Below are 12480 nucleotides of genomic sequence, written 5' to 3'. Positions count from 1 at the left end.
CCTAATAGAAACCACTTTAATCAAATAATGAGGATGGGCATGATTAGTAATGGAATACATCTGATAGAAAAAAGAGCTCAGTATTACCACTGGGCTTCTCCTACAAGCTTTCCCATCCTGGTGCAGGATACTGGGTACCCACACATTACAAGATGAATGGCTTGTGTTGGCTGTTTTAGGGGATTCAGTCCATGGCTGACTGGCTGGGAGGCAGAAAAAGCATGGTGGAAGGACCCGGTGGAGGAAAACTGCTCACCTAATGGTGGACAGAAAAGAGAGAAAAAGAGAAAGAGAGGAGACAGACAGACAAAGACAGAGAGAAAGAGAGAAACAGGGTGCAAAAATATGCCCTTCCAGGCCACACCCCCAGAAACACACCTCTTCTGATCAAGCCCCCACCTCCTAACAACACAGGCAGCTATCAAGAGATCAGTGGACCAATCCACTGCTATGTACACCATCCTTATGGTTCATTCAACTTCCAAAAGCACCCCCTTTAAACACGTGCGATTTCTGGGAGACATTTAGGTATAAATCATGAAAGGTGCAACCTATTAATAATCAAAGGGAAGCATACTGAAAGTCCAAACTGAAGATACACAAAATAGCTGGATGGAAGTCGTCTCTCTGTCTCTTTTCCTTTGCATTGACTGATTTTGAGTTTTTATTGTGCTGGCAATGAAACCCAGAGCTTCACAAATGCTAGAGAAGCATTCTATCACTGAGCTACCCGCCCAGCCCAGGCCTGCCATTTTGTTCTACCCAGCCCTTCATCAGGGAGCATAAGCTCTTCTCATCCAAAATGCTTCTCAGAGAAACAGCCAGACAAATTCTGAACAAATACCTTGGCAATACATGGCCTAGTTGAGTTGATACATTAAATTAGTCTTCACAATAAGCAGATGAAATTGACCCCTGAAAAGCACACAGCCTTACTCAAACAGCACCAAGCATCACTGCTGTGTAGCAACAATACTGGGCTCTTGTGTACCACCAGGAGGAAGTCATTAAATTCGTATATCATGGGAGTTCCAATTAAGCAGCTGGTTCTTCTATGCTATTCCTACAATTAAAGACAGGTAGGAGTCCCTATTAGAGGATCGCTAATGGTGACCCAGAGGAGTCACGTGGGTGTCTCATTGTTAAAACTTCTAGGAGTTTCCAAAAGCCTAACAGGTACCCTCCTGACACCACATTAACTTTTCCAACTTTCACCACCCCACAGGAATTCCCTTTTGCTGGCTCAGCAAGTCTCACGCAGTGAAACATCTTGGAGGTGATTATAAATCCCAGTGCTTTCAAAGGTCAGAGAGGGGACCTGCTGTGGCTGTCAGGAGGTTGTGCAGAATGTGACAAACATAAAATGCTTCCAAAAGGACCCTTGGGTTGTTGTGCCATGAGAACATCATCACTCTGATGTTATGCTTTCAGATTATTCAACAGTAGCTGGTTTTCTGGGTCCCTATCATAAAATCCTCCTGATTTTAAAACCTCCTGATGTTAGCTGTGTGTGGAGGTACAAGATTTCAGACTTCCTAAGCACAACTCTGACCACCAAGTCCAAACTGTGGGCGAGGGTTGTGTGACTTCTATTTTAGGTGAACTCTGCTTTCAGTAAATCAACATAAGCAAGTATGCAGAGATCAGAGGGACCGTGTGATCCCCTTCCTACCATTCCCTTTAGAGTGTTAGACATAACACTCCAAGATGTCCTCTACTTAATTCCCTGTAAATCTGGCATCCTGCCAGTCTGACCTGAGACTGGAGAGCAAACAGAGCAGTGTACTTCTCAGAGGCTTTAGGGAATGTATACCAGCTATCCACCCACACAGAAGAAGACTAGTATCTGACCATAGTGGTGAAAGGCCAGGCGGTATTTGAAGTGTTTGGCATTAGGTGTGCTTGCATGGTCACTGGGGCACTGGAGGAGACCTGAGGCAGTAGGTGGGTGTTCTGGGATTGCAAACCATTTGCAATAGACCAGCATTCTTTGCAGCTGAGCTGTCTCATTCTCTCTGCCAAGACAGCCACGTTTCTCTCTTGCCCTCCTTCTCCTCCCCTCAGATGCTGACAGCTAGCAGGAGGCCTGCTGTTGCCTCTTTCCCCAGATACACAGCACCCCATCTTTAGTTGGTATTATTTTGCTGTTCAGTTAGTCACTGAATTTGGGAGCTTAAATATCTAATCTCCCCTCTAATGGAGAAGATAACAGGAAATACAAGCAACAGAAAAGATTCTTCCAAATGCAGATGGAGTAAGATCTTGAAAATTAGCAGATGCTAAGACTCTTTCAGCCCCAAATCTCTGACATCACCAAGAGGCTTCCAGCCAGCCACCGTGTGTGTGTGTGTGTGTGTGTGTGTGTGTGTGTGTGTGTGTCCGGGCTTGCAAGGAGACAGGGCCAGCTCTGCAGGCAAGCCTCCCCTGCTCAACACCCCCACAAGTGCCAGCTAAGTTTGATGCAACTCAGTTATGCTTTTCCTCCATTCCCCTCCTCTCTGGCTTCCACCCCCAGCCCAGCTCCCTTATCCAGCCCCTCCATCCTCTGACCTCACAGGCTCCAGACCCTTGGCTCTGAGCCTGGGAAGGAAGGAGCAGAGACAGAAGCCTGTGCCAGATTCCAGGCCTAGTGCTGACAGTCCCCCTGGGGAGTTGGGGAGTTCTTTCTGTTACAATTCCAATTCTGAAAAGCAGTGTGCTCATAAGTGGTTAGTGACAGCAAAAAAAGAAAAAAAAAAACTGAACAAGTGTTCTATTGATAATGTTCTCTACCTACAATTCTCGCTACCTGTGAGTTGCTGAATTATCTGGGGGACAGATACAAAGGATACAGAAGAGAGTAAATGAACAGAGAAACCTAAGAGAAATGAATGGGAAAGGAGGCCATGAGGCTAGGAGGCCTGTTGGCTTGAAGACAGATAAAGGACCATGCAGAGGAAAGATCTGATACAGAGTGAGGTCACCGGTAACTGTGTGCTGCAAAGAATCAAAGAAGAGTTCTGGAATGAGCTGCTCACAGCATCTGCCTTAAGTACTTTCCGTGTATTCACTCATTTGACTGTCTTCACAGTGCTGAGACCTAGCTCCGGTGTGAGAGGTGAAATCCTGAGATAGAACTAGGCAAGAAAAATGACCCCGTGAAGATAAGCAAGTCCCAATTCCAGAACCTGAGAAAATCCAATGCCAACTGTCCAGGCAGAGTCCAGGGCACCATGGAATTCACTGCTAATCAATAGAGCATGACAGGAGACATTGTTCTGGATGATCTAGAGAACCAAAGATCCTTCCAAGTGACAGAGATAGGCAGGAAGAGCCAAGAAGTTGTTACCACAGAAGCAGAAGTTGCAGGATTTGACGGTGAAAAAAGAGCCCTAAACTGGAGACTGGGGCCAGTCTTTGGCAGTTGGAAAAGAATGGGAAAATAATTCTCCTCTCCCAAAACCACACAGCTGTGTCTGCCTCTCCATAAGAGCCAAGTGAGACCCATGGGGGGCTCTGCCCAGAGAACTCTAAGATAGAAACACTCAGTGTGTGGTAATGGGTTAAAAGTGGCCACAGGAAAATCACATTCTCCAATTTGTAAACAGAGAAAGAGGCAGCTTCAAAGTCCAGGCTTTTTACCACCAACACCTAGCGCCTTACCTTTACAAAACAACGCACACACTACCTCAGTCCAGTCAGTAGTTAACTTCAGTCTTGTCCTTATGTCCCTTATACAGCACATGTATAATATTTTTAATAACATGATTACATATTCTATTTTACTGCAAGTAGATTTTTGATAAAAAATAACTAAGACCCACAGATTTAATTCATCGCTAACAATTGTGTTTTATGCAAGGAGCTGTCATTATTGATGGAAATCCAATTTGTTCATAGTCTTAGGGGCTTTCCTGTTTTGTTTTGTTTTGTAAACAAATCGCTGCATCTGCCTTAAGTACTTTCCTTGTATTAACTAGAGCAGGCGCCTGGGTCTTCACCCCGGGTTTGGGGCTGCATCTGGGGTAGGAATTGACACAAAGCCGGGCCTCTGTCCCGCCCACTCCGCTAGGGCCAATCAGCTCGCGGGCACCGCCCCCTCCTCGTCCTCCCTGCAGCCTGCGACTTTCCAGGTCCCGGGCGTCTGGTCCACCGCCCAGTCCTCCGCAGAGAAGCTCCTTCCCCTTGGGGACCGCTGCTGCTCCTCCCTAGTCCTGTCTGCTCCGACTCGCGCGCTGCGGGCAATAGCGGACCAAAGGGTGAGTGGTGACCAAGGATGATGTCTGGACCAGAAAAGGCCTGCGGTGACGGTGAAGGAGGCCACAGTGCGGGGGGCGGGGTGGAGGGCGGTGTCCAGGTGCGCGGAGGTGGTGCGGAGGGAGCAGGGCGGATGGGGGACTCGGAGTGCGCCCTGGGATAGAAGAGATGTTCTTGTGGGGGCGCCGCCCTCCCTCTGTCAATCCTTCTGTTGCTTCTCTGTTTCACCTCTGCAGCTGCAACCTCCATTGCGTTATAGCCCCTGCTTGGCTGGAGGCATAGGACCCCCTAACTTCTTGTTATTTGGCTTGCACTGGGCAGAGAGTTATTGGGATCCATCAAAGGTGAAGGTGGGATGAGGCTTTCTCACCTGCCTGAGATTCGGGATTGAATTCTTCTAAAGGGGTAGCCCCACCCACCCACCCCTGGTAACAGCCCAGTCTCATGAGTGCTGTCCAAGGCGCTGTGATCTGTAACCGCTTCTGAGAAGAGCAGGGAGGTGGGCGGTGTGAGACAAACACCAGGAGAAGGCTTCAGAGTGGGCCCAACCTGCAGGGGAAGGAGAAGGCCTTAAATATAGCACAGGAGAAAAAGGATCTTTGTCCAACTGGATACTCAGGGAAGCTAGGAAGAAGTGCAGGTCTTAACTAGACAACAGTGTCTCCATCTTGACCAGCTATCTGGCCGTCCTTTCATCTTCCAAAATAGGTATTAATTGATTGATTACATTTCAATACTGTGCTTTCTTTTTACCTGGTTTTGTTTTTTAAAACTTCACAAATAAAAAGAATATACAACACCGAGGAACAGACTTAAAGATAGTGAAAAAAATGCTTGACCGTCTTGTAGGTCAAGAAACAGGTCATTGCAATACCTTACAAGACAAAATGGGGAAAAGTGAATCACTCTTTTTCCTTCCCCAGGACAGGAAGTCAAAATTCTTACCATGATCATTCCCTTGCTTTTTTTTTACACTTGTGTCATCTGCATGTGTTTGCATGTGTTGATTTTACTTTTTTACATTCATACTAATGTATGTCATCCTGTACATATTCTTAAACTTTGGAGATTTGTTGCTTCTTTAATTTTCGTTGTTTATAATTTAATATATTTTTTCCATTCCAATGCTCGTGGGCATTTATGTTATCCAGGGAGATGGACAAATATGTGACAAATTGCTTCCAACACCAGCAGTTTAAAGCCAAAAGAACCCAAAGCAAACAAAAGAAAATTCCATGTCTTGCTGTTATCTCTGTTTCTGCGGATCAGGAATGCAAGGGGGGTGGGGTCTCTAAATCCAGCTCTGTCACAAGCACCTAGTGGGGGATCAAGGCCCTGGCTGGGGCCCTTCCTCTCTAGGGTAGGAGCTGCTGGCCTCCACTTGGGCTGAACACAACAGTTCTTTGTCAGCTGGACTTCTGTATGAAATTGGCCACACATGGCAGCTTGCTTCTCCACGGTGAAGGCTCCCAGATAGAACGTGAAGTCTGTGACTACAGATTCTTCTTGTGACCTAATCTCAGAAGCGACAATCTGTCATTTTTGCCATTTTCTATTCACTAGAAGGGAAGCATTAGGTCCAGCCTACACTGTAAGGGAGAGAATTTCCCAAGGACATAAACACATGGATGTGAGGACTACTAAGGGGCGTTTGAAAGCGTCCCTACTACCAAGGACACATCAGGATACATTATTCTCTAACATGCTTGTACATGTGTGCAGAAGTTTCCCTGGAGAATACATCTTGGTTTAAAATTGCTGGGTTACGTAATTTGCACATATTAAACTTTGTCAGTTCATTTCCAAGCTACTTCAAAAATGTGGAGCTCATTTATACTGTCTCCAGCAAGGAATGAGCATTCTTGTTGCTCCACTTACTTGTTATAAGTTGGTCTTACCAAATTTCATTGTTAGTCAGTCTGATGGAATAAGATTCCATTGGTATATATGTGGTAACTTTTCATGTACATATAGATACAGAGACAAATATGTATGCATTTAACTGTGAATTGATACTGGTCTATAATTATCATTTTCTGAAAAAAAATTTCTGTATTATTCTTATCTAATATTGGTATCATAAATTAATGAGTCATATACTTTGGTATTTTATGGAAGCATTTTTGCAAGATTGGAATAATCTGGTCTTTGAATATTTCTTCAAATCATCTAGAAAATCCTCTGGATTTGAGAGATTTTTAACTTTTTGGCTCAGTTACTTCAATGATTATAAAACTTTTCAAATTTTCATATGGGATCATTTTTGGTAAATCTATACTAATACATGTGTTCACTCTACACAGGGTCAATGCCAGAACTTCATACACACAAGACAAAAACTAATACAGCTATTGTTACCTTTATATGTTTCCAAATCTTTGCCTTAAATACACATGTAGTAAATTTAACTTTTTTAAAAATATTCTCAATTAAAAATATATTTCAATAATTTATAACTTCTCACCAAATAATTTAATCCATTTACCTTTATTGTAACCATTAATGGAATTGCTTGCTCTAGCATTATATTATTTTCCTTAAATTTTTTTGTCTCTTCATTCCTTTCCCTTATTTTTTTCCTTTTCTTTCATTTCCTCATTTCTTCTTCCTCTTACTTGGAAGTTAGATTGTCTGAGTCTAATGTTTCAGGAAAATTCTAGTTCTACTACACATTCATGGGATTCTCAGTTTTTAGAATATTTAGTTCTTTTTATAATACACCAAGCGTATTTAAATTAAGCAACATTGGTTGTCAGTACTTCAATTCTAATTCTTAGAATTAGAATTGAAGAATCTGGCCACAAATGTCAGATGTTTATTTTTATTACTGGATAATATCAGTGCTTCATTTTCCAACATATTTACCAATTTAGTTGCTCATAGATCTTTCTTTTAGATATACCTTACTTATAATAAAGTTCACTTTCTTAAGTGTCCAGATCAATAAATTTCATGTATATAGAGTGAGGTCAGGATATAGATTATTTCCTGCAGCTTAAATGACCCCTTTCATAATTCCAATTTCCATTCTCAAAGTCATCAGATATTGGTACAATCCCAGTCTTCCCATTAATTGACCCAGAATTAACTATTCTTTGTGTTTGGTTTGTTAAATGTAACTTCAATTCTATGCAATTCATTCTTACAGTAGCATAGCAGTACTTTCCTCTTTTTTCCTTTTTTTGTAGTAGTAACATGTTGGGTAAATCCATCACAAATTATTGATCTATTCTATTGATGGACATCATTTTATAACTTTTTCTTTGGCTATTACAAATAAAAATGATTTGATTGCAGGAAATATATTCTACAGAACACACATCTAATCAGCATAAATAATTTCAAACAATTTTGCAAAATAATGGTCGTAGTTTATCTCCCTTCAGACATGTATGTATGTTGTAGTAGCTCCTAAACCTGTTCACTGTTTTGTGTTGTTACTACAATTAATTTTAGTCAACTAGATGGCTATAGACATCTTAGTGTGGTTTTAATGTGCTTTAATCTGGTTGACTGATCATGTTAATTATATATTCATATTCTCATGACCATTTGAATTTCATCTTTTATGAAATGTTCATGGTTTTTGTTCATCTGAGGAAAATTATTGGGAGCTTTGTCTACTTAATTTTCCAAAAATTTTTAAATATGTTCTGAATATGTACATACGTCCTTTGCTGTTTTTGTTGATGAGTTTCAAGTATAATATTCTCTTCTAATCTGTGGATGCCTTTCCACTTTGGAAATCGTATGTCCTAATAGAAAGAACTTCTTAATGTAAGTTTCATAATACCTAATTGTCATAAATAAATCTAGACAATTAGCACTGAGTCCTATTTAAGAAAATTTTGCCTTATCCTTTGATCAAAAAAGTATTTATCCTGTGCTTGTTTTGTCATTCACATTTAAGTTTATAATTCATCTCAAATTATTTTTTTGTGTGTCAGGTAATGTGGGCCAGGATTAAATTTTTATACAGATATCTAATCAATTAAGTGTTATTTACTGAAAAGGCACTGGACACTGCAATATTACATTAGTTACTATATTGTAAAATAGCTAATCATACATACGTATGTTTTAGACTTCATTTAAGATTTTTTATATGTTTATTGAATGATATTAATCTCTAGTTTGCAATGTACTTATCAGGCTTTTTGATTAAAGTTATGCTAAGAAATGTTTCTTTAAAAGAATTTTTATAATATGTATATTAAAGTTTTTCAACTGTTTAGGGAAGTTTATCATAGAAATACTTCTGTGTCTACATCTTTATTAGACAATTTTTTAAAATTTGCTTTAAATTCCTTAACAGATAAGATTATTCATATATTCTTTCTTTTTGCTATTTTGGATAAGTTGTATACGAATTTGAAAATCTACTTAAATTTATCAGATTATTGGCATATGGTTGGTTATTCATAACACTACTTTATTATCTGTTTTATGTCCTCTGGGACTGTCATAAATATCACATTTTTATATTTAATAGTCTCTGTGTCTGTCTCTATCCTTGTGTCTCTGTTTCTGTTGCTCTCTCTCTCTCTCTCTCTCTCTCTCTCTCTCTGTTTCTCTCCCCCTTCTTCCTTTCTTCCCTTTCTTTTCCCTTTTCCTCTTTATTGATCACTTTTACTTTGGCTCATTAAAGCTTTGTGGTTTTGAATTTTAAAATATTTTTGAGTTTTGATTTTTGCTTGCTGGTTTATTATATCCTGTCATTTAGTTTCTTTGTTTTAATTTGTTGTTCTTTTCTTATACCTTAAGACAGAAACTTAGATACTTTACTTTCAGCATTTCCCCACTTACTAACAAAAATTCACAGCTACAATTTGTCCCAGTAATTGATTTTACTGCCTCCCACAAATTTTGATATTATCTTTTAATTATTGTTAAACATTTTTTCTAGTTTCTATTATGACTTCTCTTATTTAGAAACATCTTCATTAATTTTTAATCTGAAACCTTCTAAATTGTTACTATTGATACCTACTTTTATCCCATTATTATCAGAGGTTATATTCTCTATGCTTTTGAGTTTCTTAAGAATTGCTTTATCTAAAACAAGTGGTCTCTTTAGAAAAATATTTGAGCTTCACTGGAAATCATCTGTATTCTGTTATCAGTAGTACAGATTATCATATATGCTGATCAGGTAAGGTGTGATAAGTATGTTTTTCAGATCTTATATATCTCTACTGATTTTTTGGCACTTCTTTGGTCAAATTATTGAAAAGGATATATTTCAATCTTTAACTATGCTTACGGATTCATACTCCCACTTATTATTACTATTAACTGTGTTTTATAAATTGTGAATTTATATTATTAAGATTGCAATTTAGAATGGTCAAGTTGCTCTGTGGAGTTAATCTTTTATTACTGTGAAAAACTCTTTTTATCTCTATGTTGTAGGGCTCACTGCAGTAATGTTCGCTTTGCCTGCTGCAAATACAGCCTCACAAACTTTCTTATGGTTAATTTCGTAATGATGTCTTTTCCCATTTTTTCCTTTTGTGCCCAATCAGCTTTCTGTCATCATAATGCTGACTGAGATAATCCACTTATAAAAGAGTTTATTTTGATTCATAGTTAGGGAAATTTGAGTCCATTATCAGTTGGACCTGTTGTTTATGTGCCGAGGTGAAGCACCACATCAGTGGTGTGTAGCAAAGCAAAGTTTTTCACATCAGGGCAAGGATAAAAAAGGGAGAAAGAGGACAGAGTGTCCTCTTAATCAGCAGATCCCCCAATAAGCAAAGCCCTCACACAAGGCTTCACGTAAAGATTCCAGTTTTCCAATAGCACCACTCTAAGCAATAACCCTTTAAATGCCATGAATTTTCAGGGGACCTTTAATTAACCTTAACCAACTTTCAATTTCTATTTAGTCATATTTCTGCTTATTTGTTTTAATTTTGGCAATTTATTCATTTAAAATATTACTCTTTTAAATACGTTTTTCTTCTAGAGTGATTTTAAAAATCAATGTACATTGAAAAAGTTTATTGATCAGATTGCGTCTTAGTTTGGGGTGCTGTAACAAAAATGCCACAAACTGGGTAACCCAAGCAAGAGACATTGATTTCTTATGGTTCTGGAGGCCAGAAGGTCCAAAATAAAGATGGCAACAGATCCTGTGTCCAGGAAGCCATTTTCTCACTGTATTTCCACATGCTCATGAGAAAGAATTTTAATCCCTCTTTCATTTTGTAAAGATATTAGGAGAATCATGGAATCAATGCTAATGACCCAAATCCAAACCTAAATGACTCCCATAGGATCCAATTCTAAATACCATTTCCACGGGGGATAGGATTTCAACATGTGAATTTCAGAGGGATATAAAGGTATAATCCATAACTTTCAGGTTTACACCTACTGTTTTGTGGTGGGTTTTTTTCTCATTGTTTTATCTGTTCTTTTTTCTTACTCAATTTCAAATCATTTTATTTTTATTTTTTGTGTTATAAAATTTTTTATAACTTTTACTAGTTACCACAGATATTATAGTTTATCTCACTGGCTTATTGCAGTCTACCATAAATTATTTACAAATTCTAAAACAATGCAAAACTTTAAAATAATTTACCCCTATTAACCCTATTTCTAGCTATGCTACTGATGTACATTTTGTATATGTTTTATATCCCAGGAGACATTATATTTGTGGATTTAAATAGCTAATACTTACTGTGTTTGTGCATTTTTTACTTTGTTTCTAGTGTTCTCTGGTTCTCCCTACAGTAATATGCTCTTGCCGGGAATGATTTTCCCTCATCTTGAAGGATTCTTTTTAGCAGTTTGGATACACTATTTTGCTAGTCACAAGTAAGGCTCTGAAATTAATTTTATTTTGCCTTCATTTTGGGGGGATATTTTTGCTGTACATAAGAGTCTAATTGGCAGATTTTATCTTTCTTATTTTTAGAAGTTACATTATGTTCTTGTTTTCATCACTTCTTTTGAAAAGTCAGCTGTATTTTTGTCTCTTTGAATGAAAGTATACTTTATCTCTGGCCGCTTTTCAGATTGCCCATGAATCTGATTTTCAGCAGTGTGACTGTGAAACCTCTTGTGTACCGATTTGTTTATGTTTATTCTGTTTAGGGAATATAGAATTTTCTCAATTTGGAACTTAATATTTTTCATTTCATTCCTTTTGTACATAATTCACACTCATTAGTTTTTAACATATTGCTTCTTTCATTTTCTTTCTCTTTTCCCCCAGTACTCATACTAACACCACAACTTTTCCCTAAAGTCTATTATGCTCTTTCATCATTTAGTCTCTACATCCATCATCATCTTTTCTTCTTTCTGTGTGATTTTTGGATATATTCTACTGACCTTTGTTACAGTTCATCTATTCTTTGGTCCTCTGTGTAGTTTAGTATTAATGTCATCTCTTAGATTACTAATTTTAATTATTATTTTTCATTTTTAAAATTTCCATTTTACCTTACAAGTTTATGAATTTTAATTCTATACTGAACTTCTCCAGCCTTGTGATTGTTTGTTTTGGACATATTAACTGCAGTGATTTTAAGTTGCTTGTCTAGCAGCTCAAATGTCAAACCCACTTGTGACTCTATTAATATTATCTATTGTTTATCTTGAGCTTTTGATAACTTACCCTGCTGTTTAACCTATCTTTTTTGACGGAATGTAGATTATTGTGGGTGAAAGATTTTAAAAGTTCTGGCAGCATCATTTTCTCTCAAGAGAACTGAGAATGTGGGTGCAGACACAACACCAGCAGACAGCTTTCATACTATCAAGGTTAGTTTTAGGGTTCATTAGAACTACCCACTTCAGGGGTGATCTTTTCCTGAGAACATAATCCTTATAATTAAAGTGTGATTTTATATGCCTTGAATTTTTATGTGTCTACTGAAATTACAGCATTTGTATAAAAGCTTTTTTCTTTCTTGAGGTTCGGATTCTACCATTTTATTTTCACACCAATACAGTTACCGAGATGAATGCTTTATTGTTTAGCCTTTGGGTATTAGGGTATTTTCTGCAAGATTTGTTGGAATCTTTCCTTGCCTATAGCATAGGAGTCACCCAGTGACATCAGGGGAATTATGCAGATTTTTAGATTCAATTCTCTGAGGTTCCTTCATGATTTAAAGTTTCCCTTCGGAGCTTCTGTTGGTTTAGTAGCCTTGCACCAGTAATGCTGACATTTTCTGTTTGGTCTCAGTTACTCCGCATTATGAATGGAAAATATCTAAAAGGAAA

The 12480-nt window shown here is 38.3% G+C and overlaps 1 protein-coding gene across 2 annotated transcripts in view; it reads left to right on the top strand.

The window, feature by feature from the left end:
• The first annotated feature begins 4080 nt into the window (after nt 1–4080).
• LOC100723292 (TRPM8 channel-associated factor 1) overlaps nt 4081–12480 on the top strand; it is a 41421-nt gene continuing 33021 nt past the window's right edge. For both annotated transcript variants that reach the window (XM_005006091.4, XM_063250657.1), the window contains exon 1: nt 4081–4238. The gene's annotated coding sequence lies outside the window, so the exon portion shown is untranslated. The remainder of the gene's footprint in view (nt 4239–12480) is intronic.

The sequence above is a fragment of the Cavia porcellus genome, unplaced genomic scaffold (assembly GCF_034190915.1).
Source record: "Cavia porcellus strain 051 isolate PalLab524CR breed Dunkin Hartley unplaced genomic scaffold, mCavPor4.1 scaffold_6, whole genome shotgun sequence".
NCBI lineage: Eukaryota > Metazoa > Chordata > Mammalia > Rodentia > Caviidae > Cavia > Cavia porcellus.
The sequence above is the reverse complement of the archived record's forward strand: the minus strand, read 5'-3'. Positions and strand labels throughout refer to the sequence as shown.